The 22,772-nt window shown below is 40.6% G+C and overlaps 1 long non-coding RNA gene across 1 annotated transcript; it reads right to left on the bottom strand.

The window, feature by feature from the left end:
• Positions 1-10,135: 10,135 nt before the first annotated feature.
• On the bottom strand, positions 10,136-11,753 carry LOC109048618. The gene is made up of 3 exons (XR_006155007.1): positions 11,536-11,753; positions 10,977-11,039; positions 10,136-10,216 (listed from the first exon to the last, which is right to left on the bottom strand). It is a non-coding gene; the product is annotated as an uncharacterized LOC109048618 (long non-coding RNA).
• Positions 11,754-22,772: the final 11,019 nt, after the last annotated feature.

The raw sequence follows: 22,772 nt of genomic DNA, 5'->3' as shown, positions 1-22,772 counted from the left end.
AAAAAAAAAACGTTTAACTGGGATAAATTTATAGGGGCAAGAGATTATTTGTGCATATGATCAGCTTTTGTCTGCTTCAACTGAAAAATGAAATGCATATAAGATAAATTTATTGAGGCAAGAGATTATTTGTGCACAAATTATGACTCCGTAGGTACAGATTAATAACAGTCTTATTGTACTCCTGTTGTATTGATGTATTGTTTTTTGCATCCTTGTTCTACAGCTACAGCCACTGAGACTGTGAAGCTACCAATTACACCCCTTGCTTGATTGTTCAAGGTAATGTTTGTCCTTCTCATTTTTATTGTATTTTCAAGTGTCAAGTCATCAACAAATTTGTTGTGAGAAGTTTCATGAAGGAACTCTTTTCTTTCTACAGATAGTTTCTACATGAAACTGCTCACAATAAGGTCTGTGGATTATCTTAAGTAACCAGGTCATGATTTCTGGAAAAAGACATTGCTGTAGAGTGAGAATTGTTCTGACTATGATACTAATGATGTATCTAAATGTAAACACAAAGGTTGCCTCACTGCCTCAAGATTTTTATTTGTCACATACATGGTTATATGGAGAGCATATTACCAGCAGTGAAATGTAAGTCAGGCAGGGGCGTTGGGACTGGGGGTTAAGTAAAACCAGTACTGATTACCAGGGCCCCAAAGGAAGAGAGGGCCCTTGAAAAGTCTGGAACCTATTTTATTTTACCTGGGTATTTTCGGGGGTGGGGGGGTGGGGGGGGTCTGCTCCATGGACAGTGCAACTATTAAATAATACAAACACAAGAAAATTATAAATAAATATGGTATGGAAAAAGTAAGATTAAAAAAATAAGATTAAAAAAAAATGCTTATATAGACAGTATACTGGAAATTTAAGGAATATTAAGATGAGCAGGAATGTACAAGAGAACAATGTGCAAACAGGTTGTACAGGGTATTTACATAAAAAAAGTAAATAAATATATAGTCAATAAAAAAAAATACATAATTTGCTGTGTGCAAGTGACGATGTCAGTATATTAAATATCTTACTGATAATTAAGTGAAGTAATGTAGAAGTAGTAAAATAAGAAGTAAAATAACACAAATGGGGCAAAAATGCGTTTAAGTTGCCTCACAGTGCTTTGGTCCAAATGTGTGCTTTGCTCTTTTAAATCACCTAGGCTACACACGCAAAAGTCCGGTAAAAGAGACGTCAATGAACTCCAGCAAATAAGGCTGTCACTGGCTATTTTATTCACTTAAACATATGATAAAGTGATTATTTACATGATGTCAATGTATTTTTCGACGAGTCCTCTATATGTTAGTAATAATAACGTTACCTGCTTGACGGAAAGGGTTGCCAGGTGTTCACAACAAAACTCGCCCAAGTGCTACTCAAAACTAGCAGAAACTAACCACATTTTAAGGGGGGTCCCCCAGTAAATATCTCGTTTCGGAGGCTAAAATATAAATTATTGGGGTCGCTTCAATAGCCTGCGGCAACAGTGATAATGTAGCCCAATTCCATGGGAAAACCGCAGATTTGGCAACAAGAGATTTTGGCTGAACAGGTATACCTGTATAGACATCATTATGATCCATCTATGCATGATCATAGGCACAGCCAGATGGCAAATAACTCTTGGCAAGAAATTGCAACCACCATGGTAAAGGAAGAAAGTATATCCAAGAAAGTCTGGAAGATCTTAAGAGACAAGTTTGTAAAGGCAAAAAACAGAGGCCCGGGTAAAAGTGGAGACCCAGATGGGTTCAGACATGGTTCACCAATCCTCTCGGAGCTTTGCTGGTTATCACAATTTGTGAAACACCGGGAAACTGATTCAAATATGGACGATAAAGTGAGTGAATACTTTCCCGGTTACTTAACTGTAACCTTGTTCCATGAGAAAGCGGAACGAGATGCTGCGCTGCTCAGCGCCTTGGGAAAACGTCTTGTTCGTGACCAGCTGTGAATAATGTGTGTAACACGTCGATAGAATTGACCTGGCAGTAATATAGCCTCGGTTGATGACGTCATCAGAGCGCGCCCGCAACACGGGGCTATAAATAGATAAGCCACAGGTGCATCAACAGGACATTTTGTCTGAAGAGCAGTCCTGGGACACATTTCAGTATGGCAATGCAGCACAGCATCTCGTTCTGTTTTCTCAGGGAACAAGGTTACAGTTAAGTAACCGGGAACGTTCCCTTTCGAAAGCTTCAGTCGATGCTGCGCTGCTCAGCCCATTGGGAACGAGAATACCCACGCCGCCGTGCTTGAAAATGTCTGGACCCCTAAGGTTGTGCAGGTGTGCTACTAAACCACAAGAAGGCCTCAGACATTAACTTGTGATGTTGATCAAGGACATGAGAGCTCGGAGTAGCATGGACATCCAAACTATAAAATCTTACGAATGTGTGCGGAGAGGACCAACCTGCCGCATCACAAACCTGTTGTAAGGGGGCACCCCTTGCTAAAGCACTAGACGAGGCGACCCCCCTTGTGGAGTGAGCTCTAAGACCTATAGGTGAAGCTTGACCGCATGCCTCATAAGCCAAAGCAATAGCATCCCTGACCCAGTGAGACATGGTCTGCCTGGTGGCAGCTGCTCCTCTGTTACCACCACCATAACAGACGAACAGTTGCTCCGACTTACGCCACTGGCTAGTGCGGTGGACGTAAGTCTGAAGAGCACCGACTGGACACAGTCTATAAGATTTCTCCTGCTCCGGTGTTGTGAACGGCGGAGGGCAGAAGGCCTCTAGAATGACCGGATGTACAGCCGAAAACGGAACCTTAGGCAGGTAATCAGGATGAGGATGCAGAATCACTTTCACGCTCCCTGGGGCAAAGTCTAAGCATGATGGTGAGATGATGGTGAGATAGACAGAGCCTGCATATCCCCAAAAGTTATTGTTCTCTTCAAAGAAGTTATTGCCATGAGAAAAAACCATTTTTTAGAGTTAGAAGTCTATCAGACGCTGACTCTAAAGGTTCAAAGGGGGTTTCAACCAGACCCTCGAGAACTATAGCTAAGTCCCAAGAAGGCATCTTGGTTTTTACTGTAGGCCTCAAGAGCAGAGGGTGTCTCCCGAGTGGCATCCCGTCAATCAAGGCGTGGCAAGCCGAAAGAGCGGCCACATAAACCTAGCAGGGCATGTGCCTGTTGACAATTTCACTTGCATGAAGTCCAGAACTGAAGCAATATGGCAGTTGACTGGATCTACATTGTGTACCACACACCACCTGTCAAAGACACCCCATTTACTGGCATAACTCTGTCTGGTGGAGGAAGCCCTAGCACTAAGAATGGTATCAATAACACCCGATGAAAGCCCTGTGTTCCTCAGTTGGTACCCTTCAGGGGCCAAACATGAAGATTCCACAGGTCGGGCCTGGGATGGAATATCGTGCCCCCTGCCTGAGACAGAAGGTCCCTCTTCTCCGAAATCGCCCATGGCGAGCCGTCGAGGAGAGATATATTATCTCCGAGAACCATACTCTGTTCGGCCAACGTGGCGCTATTAGCAAGAGGCAAGACCCTTGTTGGCGAACTCTGGCTAGGACTCCCGGGAGCAGAGAAAACTGGAGGAAACACATACAGGTTCATTTTGGGCCATGTGTGCGCCATCGCATCCAGACCCAGTGGGGCTGGGTGACTCAGAGAGAAGTAGAGGGGACATTGCGCTGTCTGATGGGAGGCGAAGAGGTCTACCTCTGCTTCGTAAAATTTTTCCCAAATCTGTTTCACTACCTCTGGGTGGAGTTTCCATTCCCCTGTCGGTAGTGTCTGTCTGGACAGTAAATCCGCTCCCACATTCAAACGCCCCGGAATGTAAACTGCCCCAAGTTACATGAGCTCATACCCCCCCCAAAAAAAAAAATCTGCCTTCGCTATCTTGTTCAGGTTGCGTGAGCGCAGACCCCCCTGGTGATTTATATAAGAGACTGTTGCTGTGTTGTCCACCCGTACCAGGACATGACAGCCTCTCAAATGATGGAGGAAACATTTCAGAGCCAGAAATACGGCCATCAGCTCGAGGCAATTGATGTGCCAATCGAGCTGACAACCACCCAACTGTCGTTAGCGGGCTGGGTGGCCAGCCAAGACTGCTCCCCAGCCCATCAGGGAGGCATCTGTCGTTAGCAGTCTGCGACGACACGGTGCCCCCTAGAGTGGGACCCAAGGCAAGGAACCGGGGTCTGAGCCACAGAGATAGTGTACGAAGCCCGCGGCGCGTCACTTTTATTTGCCTTTGAGGATTGGCTCTCGGATGACCTTGCTCATGGTCTGCTGAATGGTCTCGATCCGAGCGGGAGACAGTTGTGCCCGCATCGTGATCGAATCCCAAACGATCCCGAGATAAGTCGTTCTCAGGGCCGGACAGAGAACACTCTTCTCGGTGTTGAGTCTCAACCCCAGAGAAACTAGATGAGCTAACATGATGTCCCTGTGTTGTAGTGCCATCTCTCGCGATTGTGCTAGTATCAGCCAATAGTCGATATAATTCAAAATGCGAATGCCCTAGAGTCGTAATGGAGACAGCGCTGCATCCATGCATTTTGTGTACGTGCGGGGTGATAAGGTCATTCGATAAGGAAGAACCCGAAACTGGTATGCTTCGCCCCCAAAAGCGAACCTCAGGAATTTCCTGTGTTGTGGCAAAATTTCTATATGAAAATATGCGTCCTTCAGATCGATCGTGATGAACCAATCGCGATGCCGAATTTGTGACACGACCATCTTGGCGGTTAACATCTTGAACTTGAGTGTTCTGATTGTACGGTTTAAGCCTCAAAGATCCAAGATTGGATGCACTCCCCCACCCTTTTTGGGAACCAGGAAGTATCTGCTGTAATAGCCCGACTCTCTCCCTGGAAGAGGAACATGTTCTATGGCCTCTTTGCCCAGAAGAGTTTGTAGCTCTTGAGACAGTACCTGCATCAGCTCCGGTTTCACAGAAGTGGAGACCACGCCATTGAAACGTGGAGGATGACGAATAAATTGGATCCTGTATCCTATCTGTACTGTGCTCAACACCCACGCAGAAACGCCCGGCAGACGTTTCCACGCTGCCAGACTCTCTGAGAGTGGTACCAATTTTAACACTTCCTTTTGAGGGGATGTTAGATGTTCCGTGTCCTGAATGACGGCATGAAACACTGGAACATCTAATATCTCGCTGGAAACCACCGCCCCCCGAGACACAAGAAGCGGCGGGGATGCAGGGGTTTTGTGAGGGTAAAGGGGTGGGGCGAAAAGCTCTCGAGCGTGCACCACACCGTGAGTGACTACCCCCACCAGCACGGGCGCCAGAGCATCAGGACTACTTCTTCTTATCAATGAAAGTCCTGAGGTCTGGCTTGGGAGGTTGCTGAGCACGGCGAACCTGTCCCCAATCCCTACGAGGGGGAGCACGGTCTGCCATGCTCTGCTTTTTAACCTCCCTGGTTTTTGAAGGACCGGGGGCGAGGCTGGGTGGCTGATGGCCCCTCCCCTTGAGTGCGGCGAGGAAGAAACTGAACGAACGCTTCTTCATGTTTCTTTACTTCCCTAAACCTGTCGACGACCGTATTAACCGAATCGCCAAACAGGCCAGATGGAGAGATAGGAGAGTCTAAAAGAAACAAATGTTCCTTCTCTTTAATGCCCGTCAAATTAAGCCACAGATGCCTCTCCGTGCTGACTAAAGCTGACATAGACTGGCCAATGGCACGAGCCGTCTGCTTGGTCGCCCGGAGAGACAAATCTGTGGCCCGACGAAGTTCAGCGAATGCTTCCCTCATTGATTGTACTGCCCACACTCAAGTCCTTCAACAGGTCAGCCTGGTATGCCTGTAACACTGCCATAGTGTGCAGCGCAGCACCAGCCTGACCTGCAGCTTGGTAAGCTTTACCCACTAGCGATGATGTAATTCTACAAGGTTTAGTGGGGAGAGTAGGTTTCTTCACCGAGGATGCAGATTCAGGCGAGAGATAGCTCGCAAGCGACTCTTCAACTCGAGGCATCTCCGAATACCCCCGCGACTTTGCATCCACGATAGTTGAAAAAGTCAATGTCGAGGGCACAAAGATGCGGGAAGTATACGGTTTGCTCCATGACCTCGACAGCTCATCATGGAGGTCCTCGAAAAAGGGGGAGAGACTGATGTTGCGGTCTCTCTCTCCTACCACCCGACAGAAACCTATCCTCCAGCTTACTACGTTTGGGGGTCTCTTGTTCGACTGGCCAGTCAAGCTGCAGCCTGTCCACCGCGCGAGTAACCACCTCGAGCAGCTCCTCGACCGATTTCCTCTCGCGAGAGGAACGCTCAGAGGCGGGCTGCTCATGGCCCGAAGACCCAAGAGATATATCATCCTCCTCGTGAATCGAAGAAGCACCAGAGCGCGCTTCGAGATCACGAGAGAGGATGGTGGATCTGGTGACACCATAAGCGAAAGGGACGGGCCCGTCGCTCGCTCGTCACGCAGACCCGCACGAGAGCCCTCCGACGAAAAGGTGGGTGCGGTCTGAAAATAGTTCAGACGAGCACGAAGCATCTTCACTGAGAGCAGTTCACAATGCTCGCACTCGCCCGTCTCTAAAGCCAGAACCCGCGTGCTTTGCCCCCAAACAAACAAAACAGTAATCATGTGTATCCCAGCTCATACATAGGACGAGAGCATGGAGGAACACAACACTTACTGTTTCGTTGGCTCATCCTACGAAGGTCTGTAGCAGACAAAAAGAATCTTCCTGACGCACACATGCACAGAATGATCTGAAGACAAAAGACCTGTTGATGCACCTGTGGCTTATCTATTTATAGCCCTGTGTTGCGGGCGCGCTCAGATGACGTCATCAACCGAGGCTATATTACCACCGGGAGAATTCTATCGACGTGTTACACACATTATTCACAGCTGGTCACGAACAAGACGTTTCCCAATGCGCTGAGCAGCACAGCATCGACTGAAGCTTTCGAAAGGGAACTTGAACATAGTTATCACACAGCACCATGTCTATTGTTATTCCAGCTACTAGGTCTCTGATTTAAGGGTTAACTGAGCATATCCACAAACTCATTGAAAACAACCAAAACAATCCAAGGTTTTTATTTAGCACAGTGGCTAGATTAACAAATAACCAGACGCCACCCGATCTAAATATTCCCTCAGGGTTAAATAGTAATGACTTTATGAATTTCTTCACTGATAAAATAGATAACATCAGAAATACAATAACAAATGTAGATTCTACAGCGTCTAATACTTTAGTTTTATCTATCGCACCCAAAGATAAACTGCAGTGCTTTACAACTATAGGACAGGAAGAGCTAAATAAACTTATCACTGCATCTAAACCAACAACATGTTTATTAGATCCTGTACCCACTAAATTACTGAAAGACTTGTTACCTGTAGCAGAAAAACCACTTCTCAATATTATTAACTCGTCGTTATCTTTAGGTCACGTCCCAAAACCATTCAAGCTGGCGGTTATTAAGCCTCTTATTAAGAAACCACAACTAGATCCTAGTGAACTGGCAAATTACAGACCCATTTCAAATCTTCCATTTATGTCTAAAATTTTAGAAAAAGTTGTGTCTGCTCAATTGTGCTCCTACCTGCAAAAAAATGATCTCTACGAAGAATTTCAGTCGGGTTTCAGGCCCCATCATAGCACAGAAACTGCACTTGTTAAAATTACAAATGACTTGCTTCTTGCTTCAGATCAAGGCTGCATCTCATTGCTAGTTTTACTTGATCTTAGTGCTGCGTTCGACACCATAGATCACGACATACTCATAGATAGATTACAAAACTATACAGGTATCCAAGGGCAGGCTTAAAGATGGTTTAGATCCTACCTGTCCGATCGCTACCACTTTGTTTATCTAAATGGGGAGTCATCTCATTTATCACCAGTAAAATATGGAGTGCCACAAGGATCTGTCCTAGGTCCTCTGCTATTTTCAATATACATGTTGCCCCTTGGTAATATCATTAGAAAATATGGGATTAGTTTCCACTGTTATGCTGATGATACTCAACTATATATCTCAACAAGACCAGGTGAAACTTCAAAATTATCTAAGCTAACAGAGTGTTTTAAAAATGTAAAAGATTGGATGACTAATAATTTTCTCCTATTAAATTCAGATAGACAGAGATATTACTTATTTGACCAGAAAAACATTACACAGAATCTCGTAGATTACAATTTGCAATTAGACGGATGTACTGTTACTTCCTCTACTGTCAAAAATCTGGGTGTTATATTAGACAGTAACTTGTCTTTTGAAAATCATATTTCCCATGTTACAAAAACAGCATTCTTCCATCTTAGAAACATTGACCTACGAAACATGTTACCTGTTCCTGATGCAGAAAAGCTAGTTCATGCATCCATGACCTCTAGACTGGACTATTGTAATGCACTTCTAGGTGGTTGTCTGCATCCTCAATAAACAAGCTACAGGTAGTCCAAAATGCAGCGGCTAGAGTCCTTACCAGGTCAAGAAAATATGATCATATTACCCCAATACTACAGTCTCTGCACTGGCTACCTATTAAGTTCCGTATCAGTTACAAAATATTATTACTTACTTATAAGGCCCTTAATGGCTTAGCTCCTGCGTACCTAACTAGTCTTCTACCACGCTACAACCCATCACGCTCCCTAAGGTCACAAAACGCTGGACTTTTGATAGTACCTAGGATAGCAAAGTCCACTAAAGGAGGTAGAGCTTTTTCGCATTTGGCTCCCAAACACTGGAATGGCCTTCCTGATAATGTTCGGGATTCAGACATACTTCCTCTGTTTAAGTCTAGATTAAAAAACACACCTCTTTGGCCAAGCATTCAAATAATGCATCTCATAAATTTGGACTGCAGTTATATCTGATCAAATGTGCATTATTATTCTTTAGCTTGGGTTAAACTAATTAATTTTACTTGGCTGGAACAGCAGCTACGCTAATTATGTCTCTATTTGTTTCTCTGCTTTGCGTAACCCAGAGACAACATACAGAACTATCAAAAATAGATAAAAACAAGACCCCAAAATTACCTCAAATAATGCTAACCCAGAGACAACATACAGAACTATCACATTTTGCTATAAATTTGATTGCATAATTGCTGTTAATAGTGTTTATCGTCTGTTTGTTTACGTCTTTTATTGATTTTTCTGAACATTTCTGCCATATGCACATGAACTGACAGTCACCACTGATAAGCTACTACTAATATTGTAGAAACTTAATTTTCTGTAAAGTTGCTACCCCAACGAGGAGCTGAGACTACAGAATATCCCCAATGCAGAAAAACCCCACATACACACACGAAGTTTCCAGAGTACAAAATTTGCTTACAAATGTAATTTACATAGACAATATTTATTGTGCTGAACAGTTCATAGCTATGTTTCTTTTGCAAACAATAGAGAAAGAGATTAACCAAACACACTATTCTTTAGCCTGAAAACTAGAAAATAAAAACATATTATTTGCAAAAATGTGTATCTTCAGATAAGTGAGGTGTTGAAGATTTTAGACATCTGGGCCTGTATTCACAAAACATCTTAAGGCTAAAAGTAGTTCATAACTCGCTGATTTAGGAGAAAATCTTAAAAATAATGGCTGTGTCCATCCTAAATTCAGGATTCCTAAATTTTTGCTCTAAGAGTATTTCACAATTGTTTTAGCGCTAAAAAAACTAGCTCCTAAATCTCTAAAAGGTTAGGAGTAGTGAAGAGGAGTCTTAAGTCACTAAGACCAAGTCACAAATTATCCTAAAATGTGTGTGGACAGCAATCTGCCTCTGAATGTAAACAATTTTGAAACATTAGAAACCCAAACCAAATTAAAAAAAGGTATCACCTTTGGTTTTGGAGGTTATTCCAACTCAAAATTTTCCTTTGATTATATCCTTGATTTCATTAAGTTGGGCAAGAAGTAACAGTTGCATCTCGTGTGGTTTTTCAAGAGCAAATCTATAAATACACACTACAATAGTGCACTATCTTGCCTCATCCTTAGACTTTTGTTTGTTTTTCTGGTCTGTTTAGAAAAATCATCAAACAATTAAACACTAATTTTGCTAAATGAAAAGGTTTTCCTCTCACTACAGGATCTGTAGGTGATACTTGCCATTTCTTTTTCACCACACCACCAACAACTGCAGCCAGCAGCAGAACACAAACAACAATTCCTGCTACAGCGCCTGAAGACGGACCTGAACCTGGAACAGATAAAGACAGACCGTCATTAGTGTGAGGAAATCTGACAGTGTGTTTATGCCATATTCATTGTATATATATTCTCTGGACACCTTTACAGGGCCAGTGTGTAGATGTCAAAAACATATTTATCTATTAACATACAGAGATTATTTCATATTATTGATGGTTTAAAAAAAATAGAGCTCTCAGATTACAAAAGATCAAACCAGTTCATAACATCTAGCTCATTTAAAACATGATGAGATGAATCAGCTTCCAGAAGACCTCAGATGTGCCTCTAAGTAGCTCCTCATAGCTCCAGATTAAAAACACATATTTTTATCTGTGTATTCCCTGATTGAGCACAGTTTCTGTAATGTACTGTTTATATTAAGTCTCTTCTCCTTTAAGGTCCCCCGCATTCATTTTAATGTAAAACTTTCTTCAAATCATATTTTTTCTTAAATATTTCCTTTTAGTGTTTTTTAAGCATTAAGCTGTTATTGATTAAAAAAATAAATAAAATAAAAATTACTTTTATGCAGAGCACTTTGAATTACCTTGTGTAAGAAATGTTATACAAATAAACTTGCTTTGCCTAATTAAATGTGTAATATAAATGTATAAATAATGATAACAGTAACATTCTTGCTGACACACCTTAACATGACTGACAGAAGTACAGGGAAAACACCCCCTTCAGAACAATCTACATTTATGATTACATTGTTATATACTTTTTGTGTAATTTGACAAAAAAGAAAGGAGGATGACACATACATATCTTCTTTTTGTCCTGTGGTACTATTTGGGCTTCATTTTTGTTTTTGCCAGAATCAGAAGCTAGAAAACACAAGAAAATAAAAATTAAACACGAGAGAACACCAGCTTTGAAATAAAAGAAAAAAAGTCATTATGCCATTATGTAAAAACCTGAAACAAACTTCCTGCAGTGTATCAGCTGACAAAGATAAAGAAACACACCTCTAGTCAGAGTGATCTTTTATAATTAAGACTGTTATGCATTCAGAAAAGGGTCTTAAATGACCAATTATTCATATTATATTTAAAATAATATTGTTTTAAGTATTCACAGAATATTTGTCCTCACTATGATCAAAGGGAATCATCTTATTCTTATTTTATTCAATGTTGCAATTAAACTAACAGCATGGCAATGAAAACTGATTTCTTTTTACATTATTTTCTTCTGTAAATGGTTTATGTAGATGAACAATAACATACAAGAAAAGACAATAAACAGGTCTGAAGATCACAGTTCAAACAGACTAAAATGAAAAATCAGTTATTTCAGGGTAAATGATATTAAATGACTCACCACTGACAGTCAGACTGAATGTTATTATGATGTCTTCAGGGTTAATGTTTTTTTTGTAAATTTTTGTGCTGTTACACTTGGGGCTTCTGTTCAAGCTTTCACTTTTTCCTGAACTCTCACTTCTGATGAGCTCTGCTTCATAACGTCCAGTGTGTTCAGTTGTGGTGTCTGTGATGTTCAGAGATCCAGTCTCATAGTCCACCTTCAGTCTGTCTCTAACATATAAACAGCTCGAATTGGGATCATTGATCAAAGCTATGAGACTGTCATTAAAATACCACCGCATTGTGTCACGTTGTTGTTTGCTTCTTTTGTGTTTTTTGCAAACATCAGTGCTTAGAAAGGCAGGAACTCCCTCCATCACTGATACTGACATCACTGCATCTGTGTGACAAAACATCCCTGCAAACACAAATTAGCAGTTACTAGTGTGTGTGTGCAGTCATCTACACAGTGCACCTATATTTTGTCGACCAAATGCATAGAAATATAATATAATAATCAGCATAATATATAATAATGCATAAACAAACAGAAGACAAAAGAAAGGACCCACAAATAAAGTATTAACAATATGTTGAGAAATCTGACAAATCCTTAAACCTTCTTTTGGGGACAACCTCATATCTAAAAATGGTATAAACTAAATAAAGCATACATACATATGTTATATATATATATATATATATATATATATATATATATATATAGATAGATAGATAGATATGATTGGTCATTATCATATGTTAAATATGCTATGTTATGTTTGAATATGCAAATTAGTAAATTTATTATTCTAATTAATATTCAATCACTATTTCTTTACTTTTTAAAGTGCACTAATTTAAAATACACTTCCAGAACAGAAATCTAAACATTGAATAAACTGGTTTTTTTTTTTTGTTTTTTTTTTTTTTGACATTCTAAGCTGTAAAATTCGGTTTATGTAAGTGCTGCTTTAATGGAGATCTCTGACTCAATGCATGAGAGAACAAAAAAACAACAACAAAAAAAATACTCATTTTGAGAAAACAGCCTCTAAACATAAGTATTGTTATTAAAATATAGATGCAAAGTATTGCTGTATAGGTGTAATAACAAGACAAGGCATAGAAGCAAATTAGCCTAAATTTCGAAATCAATCAGTGCACATAAATAATAATAAATGCATACATAAATATCAATGGTTTTGCCTATAGTGCTTGTATTAAAAATAAAAAAAAAGTTTAAAAAGTTTATTCTGTATATGTTTAGAATTATTTTGATACAGCAATAGGCCGACATTAGTGTAGGCCACAAAAGCAGTCCATTTTTATTTATATTCATGGTGCATTTGATTGGGCAAATGACAAATTCACAATTAATTATACCACATTCACTGGACTACATGTTTAATTTGAACACTGATTAAGAAATGACAGATTTAGGCCTACTTGTAGCTTTAATTTTCTACAGTCCAAAACATCATCCAAGATATATAAAGAGGACTTTTGTCCGCCATTTCTACAGTCTGAAACAGGAAGAACAAAAAATTATCATCCACGATATATAAAGAGGATTTATATAGGCTAATGAGCAAAATCATTTTATTTATATATTATACTGATGTTTAAAACAGTCCTGAATAAAATAAAAGACAATATTTTGAAATGTTGGTGAAAAGTTGAAAACGCGTCATTTTTCATCGCGGAAAACGTAAAGGATTGAAAATACAGACACAAATTGATGTCTTACCAAAAACGAGAAAAGCGAACAGAATGATCACTGTATCACTTCTCATCATTTTAACTGCTGATGTCTTGGATATAGTCTCTTGCCGATACGGAGTAGTTGTTTTGCTTTGCTGTAATGAAGTCTGAAATGGTTAGCCTACTTTCTTTTCCTGTCTCAGCGGGGGGGAAACCACAAATGCATCATTTGTCTGTGTTTCTTCTTCTTCTTGGTTTTATGGCAAGTTGCATTGTTTCTCGGTTCTGTGTAACGCTTCACAATTCAGTTTTCAGACCATATGGTGCAAATGCAAAAATGCTGAAATGTAACCAAATATTCATTTTTTTTCTTTTTTTTTCAGTTACTTCACAAAGTAATAATTGTCATTTCCTCTCATTTTTTCAGTTCACTAAATTGTGACTTAAGAAATGATAATTTGACTAAAACTCTAAACATTTTTTTTATTTTTACATTTATTTAAAAAAAAATTTCGAACAATTTGCGCTGTGGGCTGGACCATTAGCACAGGGGTGTGTCCTCTGAATGTTTCACAAACACTTAAAGTGCCTTGTATACTAATAAAACATTGACGTTGGAGGACACAACTTTTTAATGATAAACAAACATATAGGCTACTACAGTATTTAGAGACAAGCAGAATAGCCCAGAATATGGAAGCAAATTGCACTAAATTGCATGTTAAATGTCAGAATATGAATGCAATGCGCAAAGTTTCATGAGAAGCAATTTCCTCCCTTAGAAAACTATGCCACACACACACACACACACAACCACGGAGACATAGGCTAAAGGTTTATTCATAAACATCAGCTGCGGAAATCCGTCTACATATATCTCTGTGTAATGTTTGAACTGTAAAAGCTACATTGATTATAGATGTTTATAAAATATTTGAATATAGGTTTTTTTCACCAGCAACATTACCACAAATTATGAAACTTGGTGGCAGCTGATGGCCGTTGCCACTTTCAAAGTCCCGTAAGTCTGTGGCAGGGCAGCAACAACAACGGCGCCGTGGAAAGTGGCAGCTGAGCATAGGGACGGAGCAAATTACTGTATAATGTCTTTTCAAATGTTAAAGCCTTTACAGTTCAAACATACACTGAGATATGCATTACGTTCATATTCTGGGCTCTTCTGCTTGTGTATAAATAGTAGGCTATGCTTTATTAATAAGGTGTATGCTTATTAATGCACATTATTGTGCACACACATTTGAGGTCTTGGAGTCTCCACTAATGAGCTGATGAGTTGAATCAAATGTGTTTGAATAGGGAGACATCTAAAATGTGCAGTGTTGGGGGTTCTCCAGGCCCAGGATTGGGAACCACTGTCTTAATGCATTAAACCATATTAAACGTTTTCAAATAATGGTTTTCAAAGGGAGGAAAACGCTTAACTTGAGACTTTGCGTGTTGCGTTCATATTCCGGTCACATCTGCTTCCCAGTAGCCCAGGCAATATAGTTCGCAACATTATATACCAAATTTGGCCATACTTTTACACCGTCTTCTTCCATTAAACCAATGGGAGGGTAACAGTGTCTTCGTGGTTCATATTCTCATCTGCTTTCCTGTAACATAGGCTACATTATTAATACATTGTTTTGGATTTTTAACTTATACCCACTGTCTTCGTCCATTGAGCCACGTATTTTTTTTTTAGGTTTTCAGTGGGGCACAAAATACTTAACGTGCAATTTAGCGCAATTTACTTTCATATTCTGGGTTATTCTGATTGTGGTGTAGGCCATATGATTGGTTGATTAGCAATTTGTTTTACCAAGCAATTGAATAGGTGTACCTAATAAAGTGGCTGGTGAGTGTATATATGAATGTTCATTATCATATGTTAAATATGCTTTTATATTTGAATATGCAAATTAGTACATTTTTATTCTAATTAATATTCAATCACAATTTCTTTACTTTTTAAAGTGCATTAATTTAAATACATTTCCAGAACAGAAAACTAAACATTGCATAAAGTTTTTTTTTTTTTTTGACATTCTAAGCTGTAAAACTTGGTGTAAGTAAGTGCTGCTTTAAGTGGAGATCTCTGACTCAATGCATGAGAGATCAAAAAAAAAAAAAAAATACTCCTTTTGAGAAAAAAGCCTCTAAACTTATGTAATTGTAATTAAAATATAGATGCAAAAGTATTGCTGTATAGGTGTAATAACAAGACAAGGCATAGAAGCAAATTAGCCTAAATTTCGAAATCGACCAGTGCATATAAATAAATAATAAATACATTAATATCCATAATTTTGTCTATAGTGCTTGTATTAAAAAAATGGTTATGCTGTATTTTACTGTAGGCCACAAAAGTGGTCCATTTTTATTTATATTGATGGTCGCATTTGATTGGGCAAATGACAAATTCACAATTAATTATACCACATTCACTGGACTACATGTTTAATTTGAACACTGATTAAGAAATGACAGATTTAGTACCACTAATAACATTAACAACAATCCAGCAATCACAAGCGTTTTAAAGAAACTGCGTCGCTTTTGTCCGCCATTTCTACACTCCAAAACAGGAAGAAAAAACATCATCCAAGATATATAAAGAGGATTTATATAGGCTAATGAGCAAAATCATTTTATGTATATACAAACCCAATTCCAAAAAAGTTGGGACACTGTACAAATTGTGAATAAAATCAGAATGCAATGATGTGGAAGTTTCAAATTTCAATATTTTATTCAGAATACAACATAGATGACATATCAAATGTTTAAACTGAAAAAATGTATCATTTTAAGGAAAAAATAAGGTGATTTTAAATTTCATGGCATCAAAACACATCTCAAAAAAGTTGGGACAAGGCCATGTTTACCACTGTGTGGCATCCCCTCTTCTTTTTATAACAGTCTGCAAACGTCTGGGGACTGAGGAGACAAGTTGCTCAAGTTTAGGAATAGGAATGTTGTCCCATTCTTGTCTAATACAGGCTTCTAGTTGTTCAACAGTCTTAGGTCTTCTTTGTCGCATCTTCCTCTTTATGATGCACCAAATGTTTTCTATGGGTGAAAGATCTTGGACTGCAGGCTGGCCATTTCAGTACCCGGATCCTTCTCTTCTACGCAGCCATGATGTTATACCTGATGCAGTATGTGGTCTGGCATTGTCATGTTGGAAAATGCAAGGTCTTCCCTGAAAGAGACAACGTCTGGATGGGAGCATATGTTGTTGTAGAACTTGGATATACCTTTCAGCATTGATGGTGCCTTTCCAGATGTGTAAGCTGCCCATAGCCACACGCACTCATGCAACCCCCATACCATCAGAGATGCAGGCTTCTGAACTGAGCACTGATAACAACTTGGTTGTCCTTGTCCTCTTTAGTCCGGATGACATGGCGTCCCAGTTTTTCCAAAAAGAACTTCAAATTTTGATTCGTCTGACCACAGAACAGTTTTTCCACTTTGCCACAGTCCATTTTAAATGAGCCTTGGCCCAGAGAAAACGCCTGCTCTTCTGGATCATATTTAGATACGGCTTCTTTTTTGACCTATAGAGTTTTAGACGGCAACGGCGAATGGCACGGTGGATTGCGTTCACCGTAAATGTTTTCTGGAAGTATTCCTGAGCCCATGTTGTGATTTCCATTACAGTAGCATTCCTGTATGTGATGCAGTGCCGTCTAAGGGCCTGAAGATTACGGGCTTCCAGTATGGTTTTCCGGCCTTGACCCTTACGCACAGAGATTGTTGCAGATTCTCTGAATCTTTGGATGATATTATGCACTGTAGATGATGACAATTTTTCTCAGAGAAACTCCTTTCTGATATTGCTCCACTATTTTTCACCGCAGCATTTGGGGAATTGGTGATCCTCTGCCCATCTTGACTTCTGAGAGACACTGCCACTCCTGAGAGGCTCTTTTTATACCCAATCATGTTGCCAATTGACCTAATAAGTTGCAAATTGGTCCTCCAGCTGTTCTTTATATGTACATTTAATTTTCCGGCCTCTTATTGCTACCTGTCCCAACTTTTTTGGAATGTGTAGCTCTCATGAAATCCAAAATGACCCAATATTTGGCATGATATTTCAAAATTGTCTCACTTTCAACATTGTATATGTCATCTATATTCTATTGTGAATAAAAATATAAGTTTATGAGATTTGTAAATTATTCCATTCCTTTTTTACTAACAATTTGTACAGTGTCCCAACTTTTTTGGAATCGGGTTTGTATTAATCTGATGTTTAAAACAATGCTGAGTAAAATAAAGACAATTTTTGAAATGTTGGTGAAAAGATTTGAAAATGCGTCATTTTACATCATGGAAAATGTAAAGGATTGAAAATACAGAAACAAACTGATGTCTTACCAAAAACGAGAAAAGCGAACAGAATGATCACTGTATCGCTTCTCATCATTTTAACTGCTGATGTCTTGGAGATAGTCTCTTGTAGATACAGAGTAGTTATTTTGCTTTGCTGTAATGAAGTCTGAAATGGTTAGCCTACTTTCTTTTCCTGTCTCAGCGGGGGGGAAACCACAAATGCATCATTTCATATTGTTTGTTCTTCTTGGTTGTATGGCAAAGTTGCATTGTTTCTCAGAGTCCGTGTAACACTTCACAATTCAATTTTTCAGATCATATTGTGAAAATGCAAAGATTAAAAAATGAAACCAAACATTCATTTTTTTATCTTTTCTTCCTTTACTTCATAAAGTATTAATTGTAATTTTCTCTCAATTTTTCTAATTTTAATAATAATAAAAAAATATATATTTTTTTTAATCTAACAATTAAAAAAAAGAAAAATCTTTTTTTATGTTTTTTTTAATCTAACAATTTGCTCAATGGGCTGTACCATTAGCACAGGGGTGTGTCCTCTGAGTGTTTCACAAATGCTTAACGTGTCTTAATGTATCCTACTAAAACAGTGACGTTGGAGGACACACCTTATTAATAATAAACATATAGTCTACTACAGTATTTAGAGACAAGCAGAATAGCCCAGAATATGGAAGCAAATTGCGTTAAATTGCACGTTAAATATCAGAATATGAATGCAATGTGCAAAGTTTCACATGAAGCAATTTCCTCCCTTAGAAAACTATGCCACCCACACACACACATAACCACTGGAGACATAGGCTAAAGATTTATTCATAAACATCAGCTGCAGAAATCCGTCTAAATATATATATCTGTGTAATGTTTGAACTGTAAAAGCTACATTTGATTATAGATATGTATAAAATATTTGCATGTAGGTTTTTTCAGCAGGCTACAACATTACCATGAATTATGAAACTTTTTAATCACTGTCTTAATGTAGTGGTTCCCAATCCTGGTCCTGGAGAACCCCCACCACTGCACGTTTTTTTGGTGTCTCTTACCTGACACACACACATTTGAGGTCTTGGATTCTTCACTAATGAGCTGATGAGTTAAATCAGGTGGTGTTTGAATAGGGAGACATCTAAAATGTGCAGTGTGGGGGGGGGGGGGGGGGGGGGGGGGGGGGGGGGGGGGGGGGGGGGGGGGGGGGGGGGGGGGGGGGGGGGGGGGGGGGGGGGGGTGGGGTTCTGGGGTGGGGGGGGGGTGGGGGGGGGGGGGGGGGTGGGGGGGGGGGGGGGGGGGGGGGGGGGGGGGGGGGTGGGGGGGGGGGGGGGGGCGGGAGGGGGGGGGGGGGGGGGGGGGGGTGGGGGGGGGGGTGGGGGGGGGGGGGGGGGTGGGGGGGGGGGGGGGGGGGGGGGGGGGGGGGGGGGTGGGGGGGGGGGGGGGGGGGGGGGTGGGGGGGGGGGGGGGGGGGGGGGGGGGGGGGGTGGGGGGGGGGGGGGGGGGGGGGGGGGGGGGGGGGGTGGGGGGGGGGGGGGGGGGGGGGGGGGGGGGGGGGGGGTGGGGGGGGGGGGGGGGGGGGGGGGGGGGGGGGGGGGGGGGGGGGGGGGGGGGGGGGGGGGGGGGGGGGGGGGGGGGGGGGGGTTATCTAGGACCAGGATGGGAACCACTGTCTTAATGCATTAAAACCATATTAAAAGTGTTCAAACATGTTTTTTCAAAGGGAGGAAAATGCTTAACTTGAGACTTTGCGTGTTGCGTTCATATTCCGGTCACATCTGCTTCCCAGTTAGCCCAGGCAATATAGGTTCGCAACATTAATAAGGTGAATACCAAATTTGGCCATACTTTTACACCGTCTTCTTTCATTAATCCAATGGGAGGGATAACAGTGTGTTGTTCATATACTCATCTGCTTTCCTGTACCTAGTAACAAAGGCTACATTATTAATACATTGTATTAATTAATATACAGAGTTTGGGCTTTTTAACTTATACCACTGTCTTCGTCCATTGAGCCATGTATTTTCTTTAGGTTTTCAGTGGGGCACAAAAATATTTAATATTGCAATTTATTCCAATTTACTTTCATGTTCTGGGTTATTCTGCTTGTCTGTAAATATTAGCCTATATTTTTATTATTAATAAGGTGTGTCCTCCAGTGTCACTTTTAGTAGGATACATTAAGCCACGTTAAGCGTTTATGAAACAGTCTGCGGCCACACCCCCGCACTAAATGGTACAGCCCACAGCGCAAATTGTATGATTTAAAAAAAAAATGGAAAAAAGAAACTTATTTAGATTATTTAAATTATAATTTCTTGAGTCATAATTTAGTAAACTGAAAAAAGGAGAGAAAATGGCAATTAATCATTTTTTGCATTTTTGCATTAAAAAAACTGAAAAAATGAACGTTTGGTTTCATTTTTGCATTTTTGCATTTGCACCGTATGGTCCTGATAATTGATTGTGAAGCATTACACGGACCTTTCTCAATTCCAAGAACACAAAGAACAGACTTGCATTCTTGTGGAGACCGGTCTTGCCAAGCTTTCTTGGAAGAACGAACTCAGAAGGACACGGGAACACAGAACGCACCCTTATGAGTATTGAGATGTGCTGTGTTCTTGCTTAACTGACCGCATAGTTCCAGCATAAGCAGCTGCCAATGAACCATAAATATAATATATTTCAGTAATTCAACTCAAATTGTGAAACTTGTGTATAAAATAAATTCAATACAGGTGAATATCAATAAATTAGAATGTTGTGAAAAAGTTCATTTATTTCAGTAATTCAACTCAAATTGTGAAACTTGTGTATAAAATAAATTCAACAGACTGAAGTAGTTTAAAGTCTTTGGTTTTTTTAATTGTGATGATTTTGGCTCACATTTAACAAAAACCCGCTTTTCCCCTAACTGTGACAATACAATGGGGAAAAATTTACATAAATTGGAAATGTTGGAATTTATATTAAGAGTTTCTAAAGTTTTTTACCAGTTTTCGTGTTAAAAATGGCATGAATGATCTTTGAGCAAATTTACTGTGCGATCTGAGTGTCTTTTTCCCATTTGCGAACAAATTGTCACTTAGAAAATGTAATGTGAATACAGATGACAAAAACACTAACCAAAACCATGAGTTTTGTATTATCATAGTTAGTTAAATGAAGTCCGTGTATAGTCAGTGGACGTTGGTTAAAGGACACATGAAATGCTATTGCATTTCCCTGCTGAATTAAAAAAAACCACTAAAACCAGCCTAAGCTGGTTGACTGATTTTAGTTGGTCATCCAGCCTGGTCTTTGCTGGTCAACGCAGGTCAGAAGGCTGGTTTTAGAGGGGTTTTGACCATGGTCAGGCTGGGAGACCAGCTGGAACAACCAGCTAAAACCAGCTTGACCAAGCTGGGAGACCAGCTAAGTTTAGGCTGGTTTTAGCAGTTTTTTTTTTTTTTTTTTTTTTTTTTTCAGCAGGATAGAATAATCGTTATTAATAATAGTGATTATAATTTTAATCAAAATAATCGTGATTATCAGTTTAAAACCATTATCGTGCACCCCCTAATTTTATCCTTGCTTATAGAAAATCCTCAAACAATATGCTTTTCTAACAACTTCATGTTGCCGTAAACATTTCATTTTAACGTGGCTTTAAGCACCACATCATTAAAGTTTCACTTTCCCCACGACTAATACAGCAAATGTAGTGTTTACATGGAATAATCTCTATCGTATTCTACAACAAAAACAATCAGAGCGCCTTGTTATCATTAGTTTTATTTTGAATTCCCCAGTCCGCTAGTAGCTTATATCCCATTAGCATCACCAGCGTGGTTGTCACTAAACCCACGTACATTGCTAATACTCTATTCACACACATTACTATTGCTTTACTCACTGTTACTTTTATGGCGGATGTATATCTACCTTTGAGTGCAGGTGACGACACGTTCGAGGTGCATTCGGAGAAGCAGATTCAGGTCCTGGAGGAGAGGCAGGGCCAGGTGAGAGAGCGGAGAGCGGTGTGCTGGAAACCTCCCGGGCTGACGCTCACAAGTCCAAGGTAAGTATGCAGTGCGCTACTAACAGCCCCACCACCTCTACCCCGTGTGTTTCTCTGCACAGGCCCGGTGCACCCAGGACATGATCTGCCCAGATGTCCTTCACTCCGGCGCCGGGACACCACGGACCCTGGGTGCATCCGCAGCAGAGGACGCGAGCCAGGCCCCGGGCGACGACGACTTCTCCCCCTCCGGTCTTCGAGATCTCCACACTGAACCGCTTCTCTCCCCTCCGCGAGACGGAACGCGACGCTGTGATCGTCAGAGACTCCATCGTCCGACACGTCCGTGCTACGTTAGCCGAAGGTAAAGTGCACACTCACTGTTTCCCTGGTGCTCGTGTTCTCGATGTTTCTGCGCAGATACCCGCGATCCTGAAGGCCGACGAGAGCCCCAGAGCGGTCGTGCTTCACGCCGGGGTTAACGACACCACGCAGTGGCAGACGGAGACACTGAAGAGGGACTTCGGGAGCCTGATCGAGACGGTTCGCAGCACGACGCCCGCGGCGACAATCATCGTGTCAGGACCACTGCCCACGTATCAACGAGGACACGAAAGGTTTAGTACACTTTTTGCTCTAAATGAATGGTTATTGTCATGGTGTAAAGAACAGAAACTGCTCTTTGTTAATAATTGGAATCTTTTCTGGGAGCGTCCTAGGCTTTTTTGCGCTGATGACCTGCACCCCAGCAGAGTCGGAGCAGATCTCCTCTCAGACAACATCTCCAGGACTCTACACTCCATATGACTAGTAAGCCAATTCTCAAATAACTGCTATGATGGCTTTTGTTCTACCTGCTTAAATGTAAGAAGTACTTGCACTGTCCAATCTATTAAGACTGTCTATTCCCTGAATACAGAAAACAAAATATACATTTAATGTAGGATCTAGAAAAAAGCTGATAATGATTAAATCAGAAAATGGCAAAATAAATGAACAAAAACTATTTTTTAAAGTTCAGGATCCTCAATATTAGATCACTCGCACCCAAAGCAGTTATTGTTAATGAAATGATCACAGATAATAGATTTGATGTACTCTGCTTGACTGAAATCTGGCTAAAACCAAATGATTATATTGGTCTAAATGAATCTACTCCACCAAACTACTGTTATAAACATGAGCCC

This window comes from Cyprinus carpio, chromosome B6 (genome assembly GCF_018340385.1).
Source record: "Cyprinus carpio isolate SPL01 chromosome B6, ASM1834038v1, whole genome shotgun sequence".
Taxonomy (NCBI): Eukaryota; Metazoa; Chordata; class Actinopteri; order Cypriniformes; family Cyprinidae; genus Cyprinus; species Cyprinus carpio.
This window is presented reverse-complemented; position numbering and strand designations above follow the sequence as displayed.